The sequence below is a fragment of the Toxorhynchites rutilus genome, chromosome 1 (assembly GCF_029784135.1).
Source record: "Toxorhynchites rutilus septentrionalis strain SRP chromosome 1, ASM2978413v1, whole genome shotgun sequence".
In the NCBI taxonomy this organism is placed as follows: Eukaryota; Metazoa; Arthropoda; class Insecta; order Diptera; family Culicidae; genus Toxorhynchites; species Toxorhynchites rutilus.
The window spans coordinates 44307335-44319787 of record NC_073744.1 but is presented as its reverse complement, the minus strand read 5'-3'; the positions used below and the strand labels follow the sequence as shown (position 1 = coordinate 44319787).

Sequence of the window (12453 nt, the reverse complement as noted above, 5' to 3'; positions counted from 1 at the left end):
ATTTTAATTTGCGATATGAAAAAATATGTATTTTTTTATATTTTTTTCGATTTTTTCATATAAAATAGAAGTCATGTAGAAAATTTAAAAAATGGGCCCAAGATGGTAAAACTATTTTTGACAAAATTTGTGAAACATCGAACTTTTAGGAATTTTCGAAACTTTGAATTATTGTATGTCAGCAATCATTCATAGCCTCAAATTATGTATTCTTATGTGATTTGAAACAAAAAAGGTTATTATCAATCTCCTTCTAAACGCAACCATTCTCGAGATATTCAAAAAAATATTTCTAATTTATAATCTTTTTTATAGTAAATAATCTCTTTTAATATGTTTGTCGTGTTATACCGTCATGTTCTTGAAATTTTTATGAATTTTCACATAATTTGTAACATTTTTTTTGATTGATTGGAGTTTGTATTAAGATAAAAAAGATTTTTTAGTTTCGCTACGTTTTGTATTAACCCACATGTCTTCAAATGTTTCGTAACTCCTAAACATATGTCTTTACCATAACGATGTATTTGGAAAAGTTGTTGGAAATTATAAGCGAATTCATAAAATCTCATGAACATGATGGTATAACTCGACAAACATATTAAAAGGGATTATTTACTATTAAAAAGACAATAAATTAGAAATATTTTTTTAAATATCTCGAGAATGACTACATTTAGAAGGAGATTGACAATTACCTTTTTTGTTTTAAATAACATCAGGATTCATAATTTGTGATTAAAAATGACTGCTAACATACAAAAACTCGAAGTTTCGTAAATTCCTAAAAATTCGATGTTCCACAAAGTTCGTCAAAAACAGTTTTACCATCTTGGGCCCATTCTTTAAATTTTCTACATGACTTCTATTTTATATGAAAAAATTGAAAAAAATATAAAAAAATACATATTTTTCGATATCGCAAATTAAAATTTTATTTTGTAAATAAAAAAAAGAGTACTAATTTTTCTTCTCATTATACAATTTTTTCAAATTAAGCCAACAATACTCTATAACTCTTTCTAACACACTATTTCGGTACGAGCCATATTTTTTGAGATATAAATTATCAAAGATTTCTCTTACTCAAATCGATACGACCTTTTCAAAAGTTACGCTTCAAACCATGATGATGTATTTGGAAAAGTTGTTGGAAATTATGAGCAAATTCATAAAATTTCACGAACATGACGGTATAACACGACAAACATATCAAAAGGGATTATTTACTATAAAAAAGACAATAAATTAGAAATATTTTTTTAAATATTTCGAGAATGGCTACATTTAGAAGGAGATTGATAATAACCTTTTTTGTTTTAAATCACATCAGGATTCATAATTTGTGGCTAAAAATGATTGTGAACATACAAAAATTCGAAGTTTCGAAAATTCTTGAAATTCGATGTTCCACAAAGTTCGTCAAAAATAGTTTTACCATCTTGGGCATATTTTTCAAATTTTCTACATGAGTTCTATTTTGTATGAAAAAAAAAATGTATTTTGGATACTGCAAATTGAATTTTTATTTTGTAAATAAAAAAAGAGTACTAATTTTTTTTTCTCAGTGTACATTTTTTTCATATTCAACCATCAATACTCTATAACTCTTTCTAAGACACTATTTTGGTACGACTCATAGTTTTTGAGATATAAATTATCAAAGATTTCTCTTACTAAAATCGATACGCCCTTTTCAAAAGTCACGCTTGAGTCAAAAAATTCCCAATTGCTGTGAAAAACTCATATTTCCTCCAACCCAAACGGAATATACACTTTCATTGGAATCAAAAATACAAGTTTTTAAAATCTGTATTTTTAGGACGATTTCATTTGGAATTGCTGGATATTTAAATGACATTTTTACAACCAAGAACAACCACTGTTCTGAACTGTGGTTCTCTACTAACCCATCCACACGGAAAATCGTTTATTAAATTTCTTGTCCAACATTCACGCCACGGTGTATTCTTAATGTGATGCTCAATAGTCGTACATTCTGAACACATTTGAAGTTAGAAAAAAAAATCCTAACACACAACTGTTTTGAAATGTATTCTAGCGATTAACTTACCACTTGTAGAATCACTTTCAACCCTTCTTCCCGACGAGCATACAGGTGTGTGCAGTGCGCAATTATTGTGTGAAACCGAGCATTAGTCCCCTTTCTCGACTCGTGTCGTCTTTGTAACATGAAAACACTAAGCCTTTGTGCGATTTAATCCTGAACCCCGTGTCTGTTGCTGAGAAGCCCTAGCAAGGGTAAACCTTCACAAGGGAGAAAAAATCGAGGTGCCAAAATAAATTGCTGCCGAGATTAGTGTTGCGCCAGGATTAGTCATAATCGTTTCATTGTTCTCATCTCTGCGATGGGATCGATAAGGGATCGCAATTTGCTATTCCAAGGGGCGAAAAATTCCGGTGACCGATACATTACGATTTCATCACCCGAGAACGTGTCAATTGAGGTTCCAGTTAATAAAAACCAAGCAGACGTCTTCGGATAAATCATTTCCTTCCTGTGCAGCATCAGCGGTAGCAACGCAGCACCAGGAGAAACATCGAACAAATGGGACAAACACGACGCTCCCTCTTTTCCAGTGCCACCAAATGAACCACAACGTGTATTTTCGGATAGGGGGAAAGCGAGCGGAAAATTAGGGAGACGAAACATTTCCTCGCGATTCGATGACGATCTTTTTCCTCTCGCATCATATGGATCGAAATATCGGGCGAGGCAAACGAGTTAATGAACATGATGTTGATCAATATCATACCGAAACCAGCTAACGCACATGGGGAAAGAAGCAGGAAAGCCATTGATGAAGCTATAAAAACATCAGATGATATACATTTTCCTCTTACTCCTACTCCTACCATTAGGAAGGAAACTCCCCAAACGAAATTTCGGCGATGAGAAACAAGGATGCTGTGCATGTGTCTGAGGTAATAAAACCTGACTGATAACATTCGTATTCACGTAGAGGTTCACCTAACAAAAGGGGGGAGTTCGTAGATGGAGGCGAATGAAGCCATTCTAGTTTCCAAGAAAACACAGGCGATGCTGTCGTTGAATAAAACATGAGATCTTAAATAAGATAGAACGAGGGCAAGCAAGATAAAATTATTGGCTTTAATGGATGGGATGCTAGGAATTTTAATCGGAGGAGATTTTGTGGTATGTATAGAATAGGCTAGTTAAGATTCATGAAAACTTTCGGAAAAGCAAACTCATGTCATCTAATTTACATTTCCGAATTTTACATTTTTACATTAACAAGCCCGTTTATGCTTGGGAAATCGTGCCCTGACGGTAATTCTGTTTTCATCTAACGTTTACAGGGTCAAATTTAACCTCAAAACTTCAGATTTGCTATATGATCTAATCGATATGTCAGGTTGCCCTCATAGTGTTTAAGGATATTTGGATAGTTGAACCCGGGCAGAATTAAAATTCGTGTAACACTAGGCATCATGCTCGATATTATGATCGCCCTCACGTCAGACAGAAATATTACTTTGAAAGATCCCAATTAAAAATTAAGCTGCTCAAAATTATATAAAATTATACCCATATGATATCACACTGGTTCATAAAAGTCGAGCGACAATACTTAGGTTCGTAGAGTCAGTGTCGAGTCAAAAATTCAAGAAATATAAAAAATTCAAGAAGGTTTATGTGCAAGACACGACCGCGTGGGACGAATTCATTTTACCCAATTCGCTTGTTTTACACTTCGGAACATCCGAAAAACACTTACAGATGTCTACGCGATGTTCAAATTCCATGTTTTCGTTTAACATGAACATGCTTTTCGCTGGTGTTCAATGTTTATCCCAAACACGCTCAATGATGCGCAAACACAAACATGTATAGATCACACGGGTTCTTCACATCATAAACAAACACGGTGTCTAACACATCATGTACAAAACGTACCACCCGTTGTCGCAATGTTCATTGCTCTTTTCTTCTTTTCATGCACAGAAACAAATTATTCCCCCTAAAACAATTGTGTAAACCTAAATTAATCCACCTAAGATGAGATGTGATATTTCTTATTTCATATAATTTTAATTTATTACTGGTAGGCGTTTTCGTTCAAACGAATGCATATGTTGTTATTTTCATTGTTGGCCGTGGAGAAATGTGTATGCTTAAGAATTATTTCTTCCCAATCATCCATTTTCCGAAAAATCGAACATTTTCCAAAATCTGCAAAGTACCAAAATGATGCGAAATATTGTTGGGTAGTTATTATTCGACCCGGCGAAAAAATATTCACACCAGTAATCTCATTAGAATCCTCGTTACACGTACTGATCGTTTCCGCCAGCTCCTGCCCACACGAAATTCTACGGGCCGCCATCATCTAAGGTTTTGACGAACAAAAAAACATACAGATTTTCAATAATATTTGCTAAATTATCGATATTTGCAAACATTCACAATTGAAAATGCGAAAACAAATGAAAAACCTTCCGTCTTCCAAAGTAAACGAACTAAAATGCGCTGCGAAAGTTAGATGTGTTTTTTCATTAATTCAGGATTAATTCAGCAAAAAATAAATGTTCGTTATGGCCAACGTTCGATTTTTCGAACACTCAAGTTTCCCGGCTGTTATTTTCTTGTAGGACGCTCAATCGAATGATTTTTGCTCTATATCGCAATGTATGTTCTTTTATCAAAGCAGTACTGTAGAAAAGTTCTAATATTTTTGTGTTTCATTGGGGTTCTTAATTGAAATTAAAAACATCTCCAAACATACTTGCTTTGAATAGAATTTATTGCCCAATAAAGTTAAAAGAAATTGAATGAACTAGATAGTAAGTGGTAGCTAATAAATTAAGCTATCTTTTGATGCAAAAACATTTCCATATGGTTGGTTTCCAAAGACATGGAAAATTATCAAAGTTGCTGTTCGATTTTTCGAACGCTTGGTCTAAAATGGGTTCATAAAATGTTATTTTTCCTGAGAGAAGCAATTGAATACGCAAATGTCAAGCGCTATCTAAACGCCCTAACTGCCCGTTTTGATTGGTCCGATTTACGGTTCCCCCAGCACAGCCATCAAAACCAAGGTACCTAATTATGACTAATCCTGGCGTAACACTAATCACACAGCCATCAAAACCCAGATGACAGACATTACATGGCGTTTGTTCAAATTCTTTACTTACACAGGTTGAATTCAATTGAATTCGAAAATTGTTTCAAAAATAAATTATTGATTATTTAATCAATACAAACAAATGATTACTAAGCCAACGGTAATAGCTTTTAGCATGTTTTGGAACATGGGACAACTATCCGTAGTTTACTATTTTTCACACTAGAAGGCCCAAATTCAGTTCAAATAGATGAAAGATGAATGAAAATTATAACTCGATGTTATTGAAATACTTTGAACCCTTTGTTATCGCCGTTACTTAACTATTTTCTATAATTTTTTCAACATTTCCACTCAAACTTTATCAATAATATAAAATCATTATCAGACACCATTAAATTGCCAATGTAGCCACTGCCAATGCCAATGTAGCCACTTTTGCACATATCGGTTCGGTTTGAATCTCGGATGAATTTAGAAGCGCAGAGGTCGATCTCTTTCGAATTGCAGAATGCAACATCGCGCTTATTAAAAACCAATCGGGTTACGGAATAGGGATGAATAATGGATTTGTCAGTGTCAGTGTCAACCCTCAATCTGGGGCCACATGCTAGCCCAAAACTCTAACTACTCGTTATTTCATGCTAGAATTAATTAAAAAATTACATACAAAAAATTGTTTTGCTAAAAAAAGTGAAATTCATGCGTGACTGTCGTTTTTATTACACATGGACGATGTATGCATTACGCCTATTAAGCATAAATCGTTGAAGGAATATCAGTTTCCTTTAAAACATAACCATATTAACACTTTTGGAAATACAGATATTTAAAATTTTTATAGCAGATGTCTCAAAAAAAGATTTGGCAACCTTTTTATAGTGCTTTGTGAAACATTTCAAACCCGTTTCGAGCTGTTTTTCTCGATTTCTATAATTCCAGATTTTACTCGGTGTGATAGTGATGGTGATTGTATCGAAACCTCGATTCGATTTCTATAATAGGACCCTATAAAAAAAAATCCTTTCGCCGTATCAAATATGTATTGTATGTGAAAAAACAACACATTTCATTTTTCAAATATTGTGAAAAAATATTAAACGAAAATTTAATTAATTAAGTCATGTCCCTCCCTGAAAGGATATCGTCATCGAACGTCGACACTGTACATCTGTCATCGCAAATAGCCTACTTGATTTGGTTATACCCGAAAGTTAATTTATTTCGACCCTAGCCGCTCTGTACTAAATATATTCTGGAATGTTTCCTTTAGTAAAGTAAATGGTTTTGGTTTGCTCAGACGAAAATATGATCATGGATTGTCCACTTTTTTTAATGCTCTAATCCAGCGCACCTGTGTCAAATCATGTATTCGAATGTTTCAGAACATGTAAATAAAATTGTCTTTTTCATGATTTACTGTATTTTTATAGTATATTTCTTCGTATTCACATGTTCTGAAGGATTATAAAATCCACCTTCTATCGGTGTCAATGCGCCCCTCATTTGTGCTAACTTTTAATCAATCGCCAGAGGATTATTTAGCACGTATTCATATCTTTTCTGGATTATAATAATTACAATTATTGTAAACATCATGCTTGTACATCATTTGTATCAGATATACATAGATAAACCATGTAATTAATGCATTTCGATAACCTCAATTCTGATCATGAGTTGTCCAATTCACTAATGTTGATTTGTCCACTTGGCTTGGCGCGCTGCAGTTTGTTTATTGAGTCCTTCGCGCATAGCAGAAATAAAGTTTGTCTGTGTTAAGTGTGTTGAGGTGAACACTTTTAAAATGCTTTAAAAGTTATGAATGGATCAATATGATGACAGTAAACTCAAGCAACGAGAAATGGAAATTGAAAATTCGAATTTTTTCATTTAAAAATGGTGATTTCTAAAACCGGACAAACCAGGATCATCATTCCTTTTTGAGGAAAATCTTTTAAAAAATATATACATTTGAATGATTTCGACGCCTTATGTTAGTATTAGCACCTGAATACTTGGGGCTTTTCTACAAACCCAAACTCGTTTTGATTATATGTGATTTTCATGAAGAAAAATCGATTTGCATTTACTAATTGCGCGAAAACACTCCAAATCGGACAAACCCAGACCATTTACCTTACTATCAGATGTTTCTTGCTTTACTTGAGGAAAGCTCCGGTCATCCATCAATTAATGTCCTTGACAAATTGCTTACTTTTGCTCTGATTAACGTCAAACAAGTCCCAAACAAATCACAGATCTAATTTGAATTATTCAGCAAAGATGTATTCAGAAAAAGGAGAACGAATAAAGAGATGCGAGTCGGATGAAGACACTTCTTCCCCGGAAACTTATCTGGTAATCAGTTCAATTGGATAAGAGTGTCTGAACAAAAATCAAGCACAAAAGACTTCTTCAAGAGGGGGAAAATCTAAATCAGGGAAAATGCGACACATTTATTTTTGGCCTGTCTTTTTTTTTACTATCACAAAGGGAAGAATCGATTTATTTGCTGGTGCTTCTGTCCGAAGGGGATTTAGATCATGTTGTCAAATAAGGTAAGCGTCTTTGATATTAACACATGGAAGATAGGTTTACGTGCATATTATGTTTGTTACAGTTGTTTTGCGCTGAACTTTTCGGTACGTTTCTCTTAAAAAATCATTTTTAATTCTAAAACTTCAAACACTGTGCAATTTGAACAAACACGTTGCTGTTTTTTGATTATCTTATAAATATATTTCGGCTTATGTATTCCATGATAACTTCAAGGGAAAATTAACGATACTTTTATCTACTATGATTATATCTGAAGGAGAAACACGTTTTTGTGTTGTAAAGCTAATTTGCTCTTCAACTAAATTACAGTTAATTGCATACTTCGTATCGAAAGCACCAAGCAAAGAAGAAATGCTTTTTCACTCGTACGTAATATCACTAAACAGTACCATTGTTAGCATGCATAGTGAAACTATTTTTCGAACTCAGCCATTTATAGTAGTGGGTGGTCATTTCCCTCACATAGAAAAAATAACACTTCAAGAGAATACAAAAGCAATTCTCCCTTTTTCCCTCCAGGGCCAAAATGGAATCCGTGAAGGTAATTACATCGAAACACGCACGCATCGTCAGCCAACCGCCTCGATCACGTGTAGCAGCAGCACATAGACCGCACTATTAATTCTGTTCGTAAAAACGCAAAGATTTACGATGACGACTTAAGCTGCCCACTTCCCTGCGGCCAGTTTTCCCGCTGTTTCCACTAGCGCCGGTACGAAGAAAAAGAGCCAAGCCACGGAATAGCCGCAGAAAATCGATATTTTGTCGGAAGAAACAGCTTTTGGCAAAAGTGAAGCATTATCGTTTTCGAAGCGAATTTCCGATTCCATTCCGCCTAGCGTTTTGTGAACCTTTTTTGCTTTGATGTGATGCTAGGGGCGATGCCAGTCGAAACAGGTCGTTACCTTAATTGGAAATTCAAGATTGTGTAGGATTTGATGCTCGTGAAAATCCTTCGTGAGCCTGGAATAAGAATAGCACGTAAGTCACTGCAAATATTCCATATACTTCATTTTTGACGTAGGACTACGTCTTTCATTTCTATACCGGGGTGTAAAATCAAAGTTTCGAAGACGAAAGCGTTACGCCGGAGACCGAGATTTTGAGCGTTAATAGCTTCTAAACAACTGAACGAAATGGTATGATAAACAATTCATTTGAAAGATGAAATGTCTACGCGTTGTATACTTGTTACTCCTTGATCCAAAAACTTGTTTCAATAGCCTTAAAATTGCTTTCAAAACAGGCTATTGATATCACCAATGGGTATATAAGCGAGCGCCGCTCGGAAATCCACTCAGTTATAATTGAACAACGATTGGAGCATGTTGTCGCTGTTGGGGTGAAGCTAATTTCGTTCATCATGAAAGCGCTGATGAACGGTGTCACCGAGAGCCTGTTCGTGCATCTTAGGCCAGAAGGGAATCCAACAGGAGGAGAGTGATGCCACTGAAAAGGCGACCAAGAGAGTATCAGCATCGAAAAACGGTTCCGCTTGAGGCATCGGAGCAGCCGCCACACACACATACACGTGCGGAATTTTCATTTGGTTGCTACCCAGCAGCGGAAAGATTCCGGAAAGATGTAATCGTTGCTGAAAAATAATCTGCCAGTTCCCCTTGGAATTGAAAAATACAGTCAAGCGAAAGACTTTACTTTGAAGATTTCTATCCATAAAACACTGCGACCAAACACATTTAGTTTTGTGATTTTTCAATCAAGTGCGATCAACGTAAAACCAAGTCTTTCGGCAATGTATTAGTGGTGCAATGATTCTTAAGGAGGAATTCCCGCTCTACGCGCACTTGCAAACGAAGTGTACTCAACAAATTTCTCAAACGAGAAATGGGTGTTGTGAGAAAGGATGAGGGATCGCAAAATGTAGACTGATTTGATGCAATGTCTATTGGAAATGGAATACAAATCATATCACAATACGAGCAATGTATTATGTGTTATACAACTTTTGTGTGATTGTTTCTTTTGCTGAATATTGTGCCTCCAACGTACTGCTCTCGTTTTCGAAGTCCCCCAAATATTAATTTATTCATTCATTCCGAATTGATTCAGATGCAACTAGAAACAAATGCTCACTAAATCAACGATAGTCCTACGTCACCCTTGCGGTTATACCACAGATATAACCCACTTCCTGTTTTTTATATTGGGTTCAAACTCGAAGCCCAATACTTCTTTAATTTTTCTCCAGGAAAATTAAAAAAAATGCTTGACTCTGTCTCTGTCTTCCATTCGATAGTGTGGAAAAATTGAGTCATGGTTTATTGGACACCTTACACGATCAAAATAAGTGACAACGATCAAAATTATCTGGCAACTCAGCTTCGAAGTCCGTGCAGGGATGCCAGGTTGAAGACATGTCTTCATTTTGAAGACATTTGACTTACTGTGAAGACATTTTGAAGACATTATGAAATATGTGAAGACATTTTAGTACGATAGCGTATGTGAATTTTTGAGAGATATTATTTTCATAAATTTCTAACTATTGAGCGGAAATATCGTCAAAAGAAGTAAGGCTTTTGTATCAGTGTTATTCGATCGCATTTTTATCAGTGTCACTTGTTCACTTTTGTTCTTAGTAATCAGCAGAGACTTTTGCCTCGGATTTTTTTAGAGTTCAACTAGCAACAAACACACCTCGGATAAACCTCAATGGCTATGATATCGCCACTGAGCAAAGCTAGTCTCGGGGTCATTCACTCGCGTTTTTCAATCTTTTCCAAGCAGAAAATCCACAAGTATATATAATGAATTCAACAACGAGGGACTTTTAATATCTTTAGAAGATATTAGTTCATTTGCACTAGAAAATTTGAATGATTGTGACATTGTATTTTTATTAATTTGGACCTATATTATACAATAGACTAACCTAGATCTTTCAAACGACCGCTTCACAAAACGAAGGTTTTCCGGTTACATACCGTTTCAATAATCAGTTTTATGGATATGGTTTGAGCTACAAACAAAACATCAAAGCTGAAATAAACAAATTGAGTTATCACAGTTCCGTATTTGTGGAAACCGGGGCGATATTCACTCAATCAACGGTATATCAGGCTTATTATCATTTCTAAACTCATGAAATTCAGTTCGCAGTTGTGAAATATATTCTTTGTTCACATTTATTGAAATAAACTTCAAAACCTCAAGGCAAGTTAAGTGAAATGCGCTATATAGCAATGCCAATTAATATAAACATTGAATGAGTTATCAAACTTTGTCCAAATGTAAGCTATGAATTTTAGTTTTTTCGATATGACTGTGAAGACATTTGAAGACATTTTTTCGTACCATGTGAAGACATTTGGAGACATTTTTACGTACCATGTGAAGACATTTGAAAAAATCACCTGGCATCCCTGAGTCCGTGAGTCAATACGTCAACAACATCCATTTATATGAAATGTCAAAATATTGCTGCTCGCAAATCAGCAAAAAATAAATTTCTTCATTAATACCGAACGACGGTTGTCATTATGCGCTCATAAGTCATCATATTGACAATATAATTGACCATGTAAGGTCGGCAAACTTCAGTTGTGCCCCTGTGGCTCGGCCCTGTCCTAGACAGTCATGTTTTTGATGCTAACGTCTCGAGAACAAGAAAGAAGAAAATAGAGAAAGAAATAGTTAGAAATATTGTGAGAAATGAAAACATCAAAGCCTCACAGAAAAAAAACCTAATTATGAAAAAACCAAACAACCGTTTGATGACGTCTTCCTGAAATACTGTTCTTCTGAACTTTCTGCAACAAAACTCTCTCTGTTTCCCGTTTCTTGCACATCTTCGCTGTATGTTCCTATTGGTTGCATCGTGTATTTGATTATAGCTGACTCCGGCACCAGAAGCTTATGAACTGTTGGAGACAATGTATACCGACCGTATAGCTCCTTGAATAATGGTCTGATATCTTCAGAATAGCGCTCAATGAATGCATCATCTATTTATGATTTGCTATTAACCACCGTGAGCAGAACATGGAACCCCTCCAACAAGGCATCATTTCGACCCATCATATTGTTTTCCATCCATAAAAAAGGGTGGGATATATCTATGGTATAACCGCAAGGTTCATGTGGAACTACCGTTGGCTAAGTAATCATTTGTTAGTATTGAGTAAACTATTGATTGAATGAAACAATTTTCGAATTCAATTGAATTCATCATATTTGCTGGGTAAGCAAAGAATTTGAACAAAAGCCATGTAATGTAAGGCACCTTGGTTTTGATGGCTGTGTTAGGGAACACACTTCGAACATTTTATTAAATGTGATAGACGCGTAGAAATATATCCTATCAATTGGTGCAAACATCATTCCGATCTATTAAGAAATATTCGTGTTATGAGCGAAATCTTTCATTTTTCCCTGCATGTTCTGTGTTTAGGTTTTCATTTTTTCCCCTAATATATTCCGGTTAGACGTAGTCACATGTCAAAAATGTCGTGCTGTGCTTCCATCATTGCAATCCAATAATCCACAATTTTCTGGCGAATGGAGCTGCGGATTTTGGTCATAGAATGCTTCAAAAGTCTGAAACAATATTTACCAGTACCCGTTTGACCAGGTAGAAGAAACTACTTATAGATAAAAAGATATACATCCCTATTCCGGAACCCGATCGGATTTGAAATCAGCACGACGTTACACTCAATCGTCATATGCAAAAATGGCAAAATGCAACATGACGAGAATCGAAATTGTGTTTGAGAATGATTTTATATAATTTTTAATGTTTTAGCGTAAATGATAAGAT

At 35.1% G+C, this 12453-nt stretch overlaps 2 protein-coding genes and 1 pseudogene across 3 annotated transcripts in view; all 3 read right to left on the bottom strand.

Annotated features, from left to right (window-relative positions):
- Window positions 1-12453, bottom strand: part of LOC129766034 (vesicular acetylcholine transporter) — a 62873-nt gene that overhangs the window by 13566 nt on the left and 36854 nt on the right. The gene's annotated exons all lie outside the window — the stretch shown is intronic.
- LOC129766050 (choline O-acetyltransferase) overlaps window positions 1-12453 on the bottom strand; it is a 134643-nt gene that overhangs the window by 85342 nt on the left and 36848 nt on the right. The window lies entirely within an intron of this gene.
- LOC129763783 (U4 spliceosomal RNA) lies at window positions 10157-10376 on the bottom strand (annotated as a pseudogene).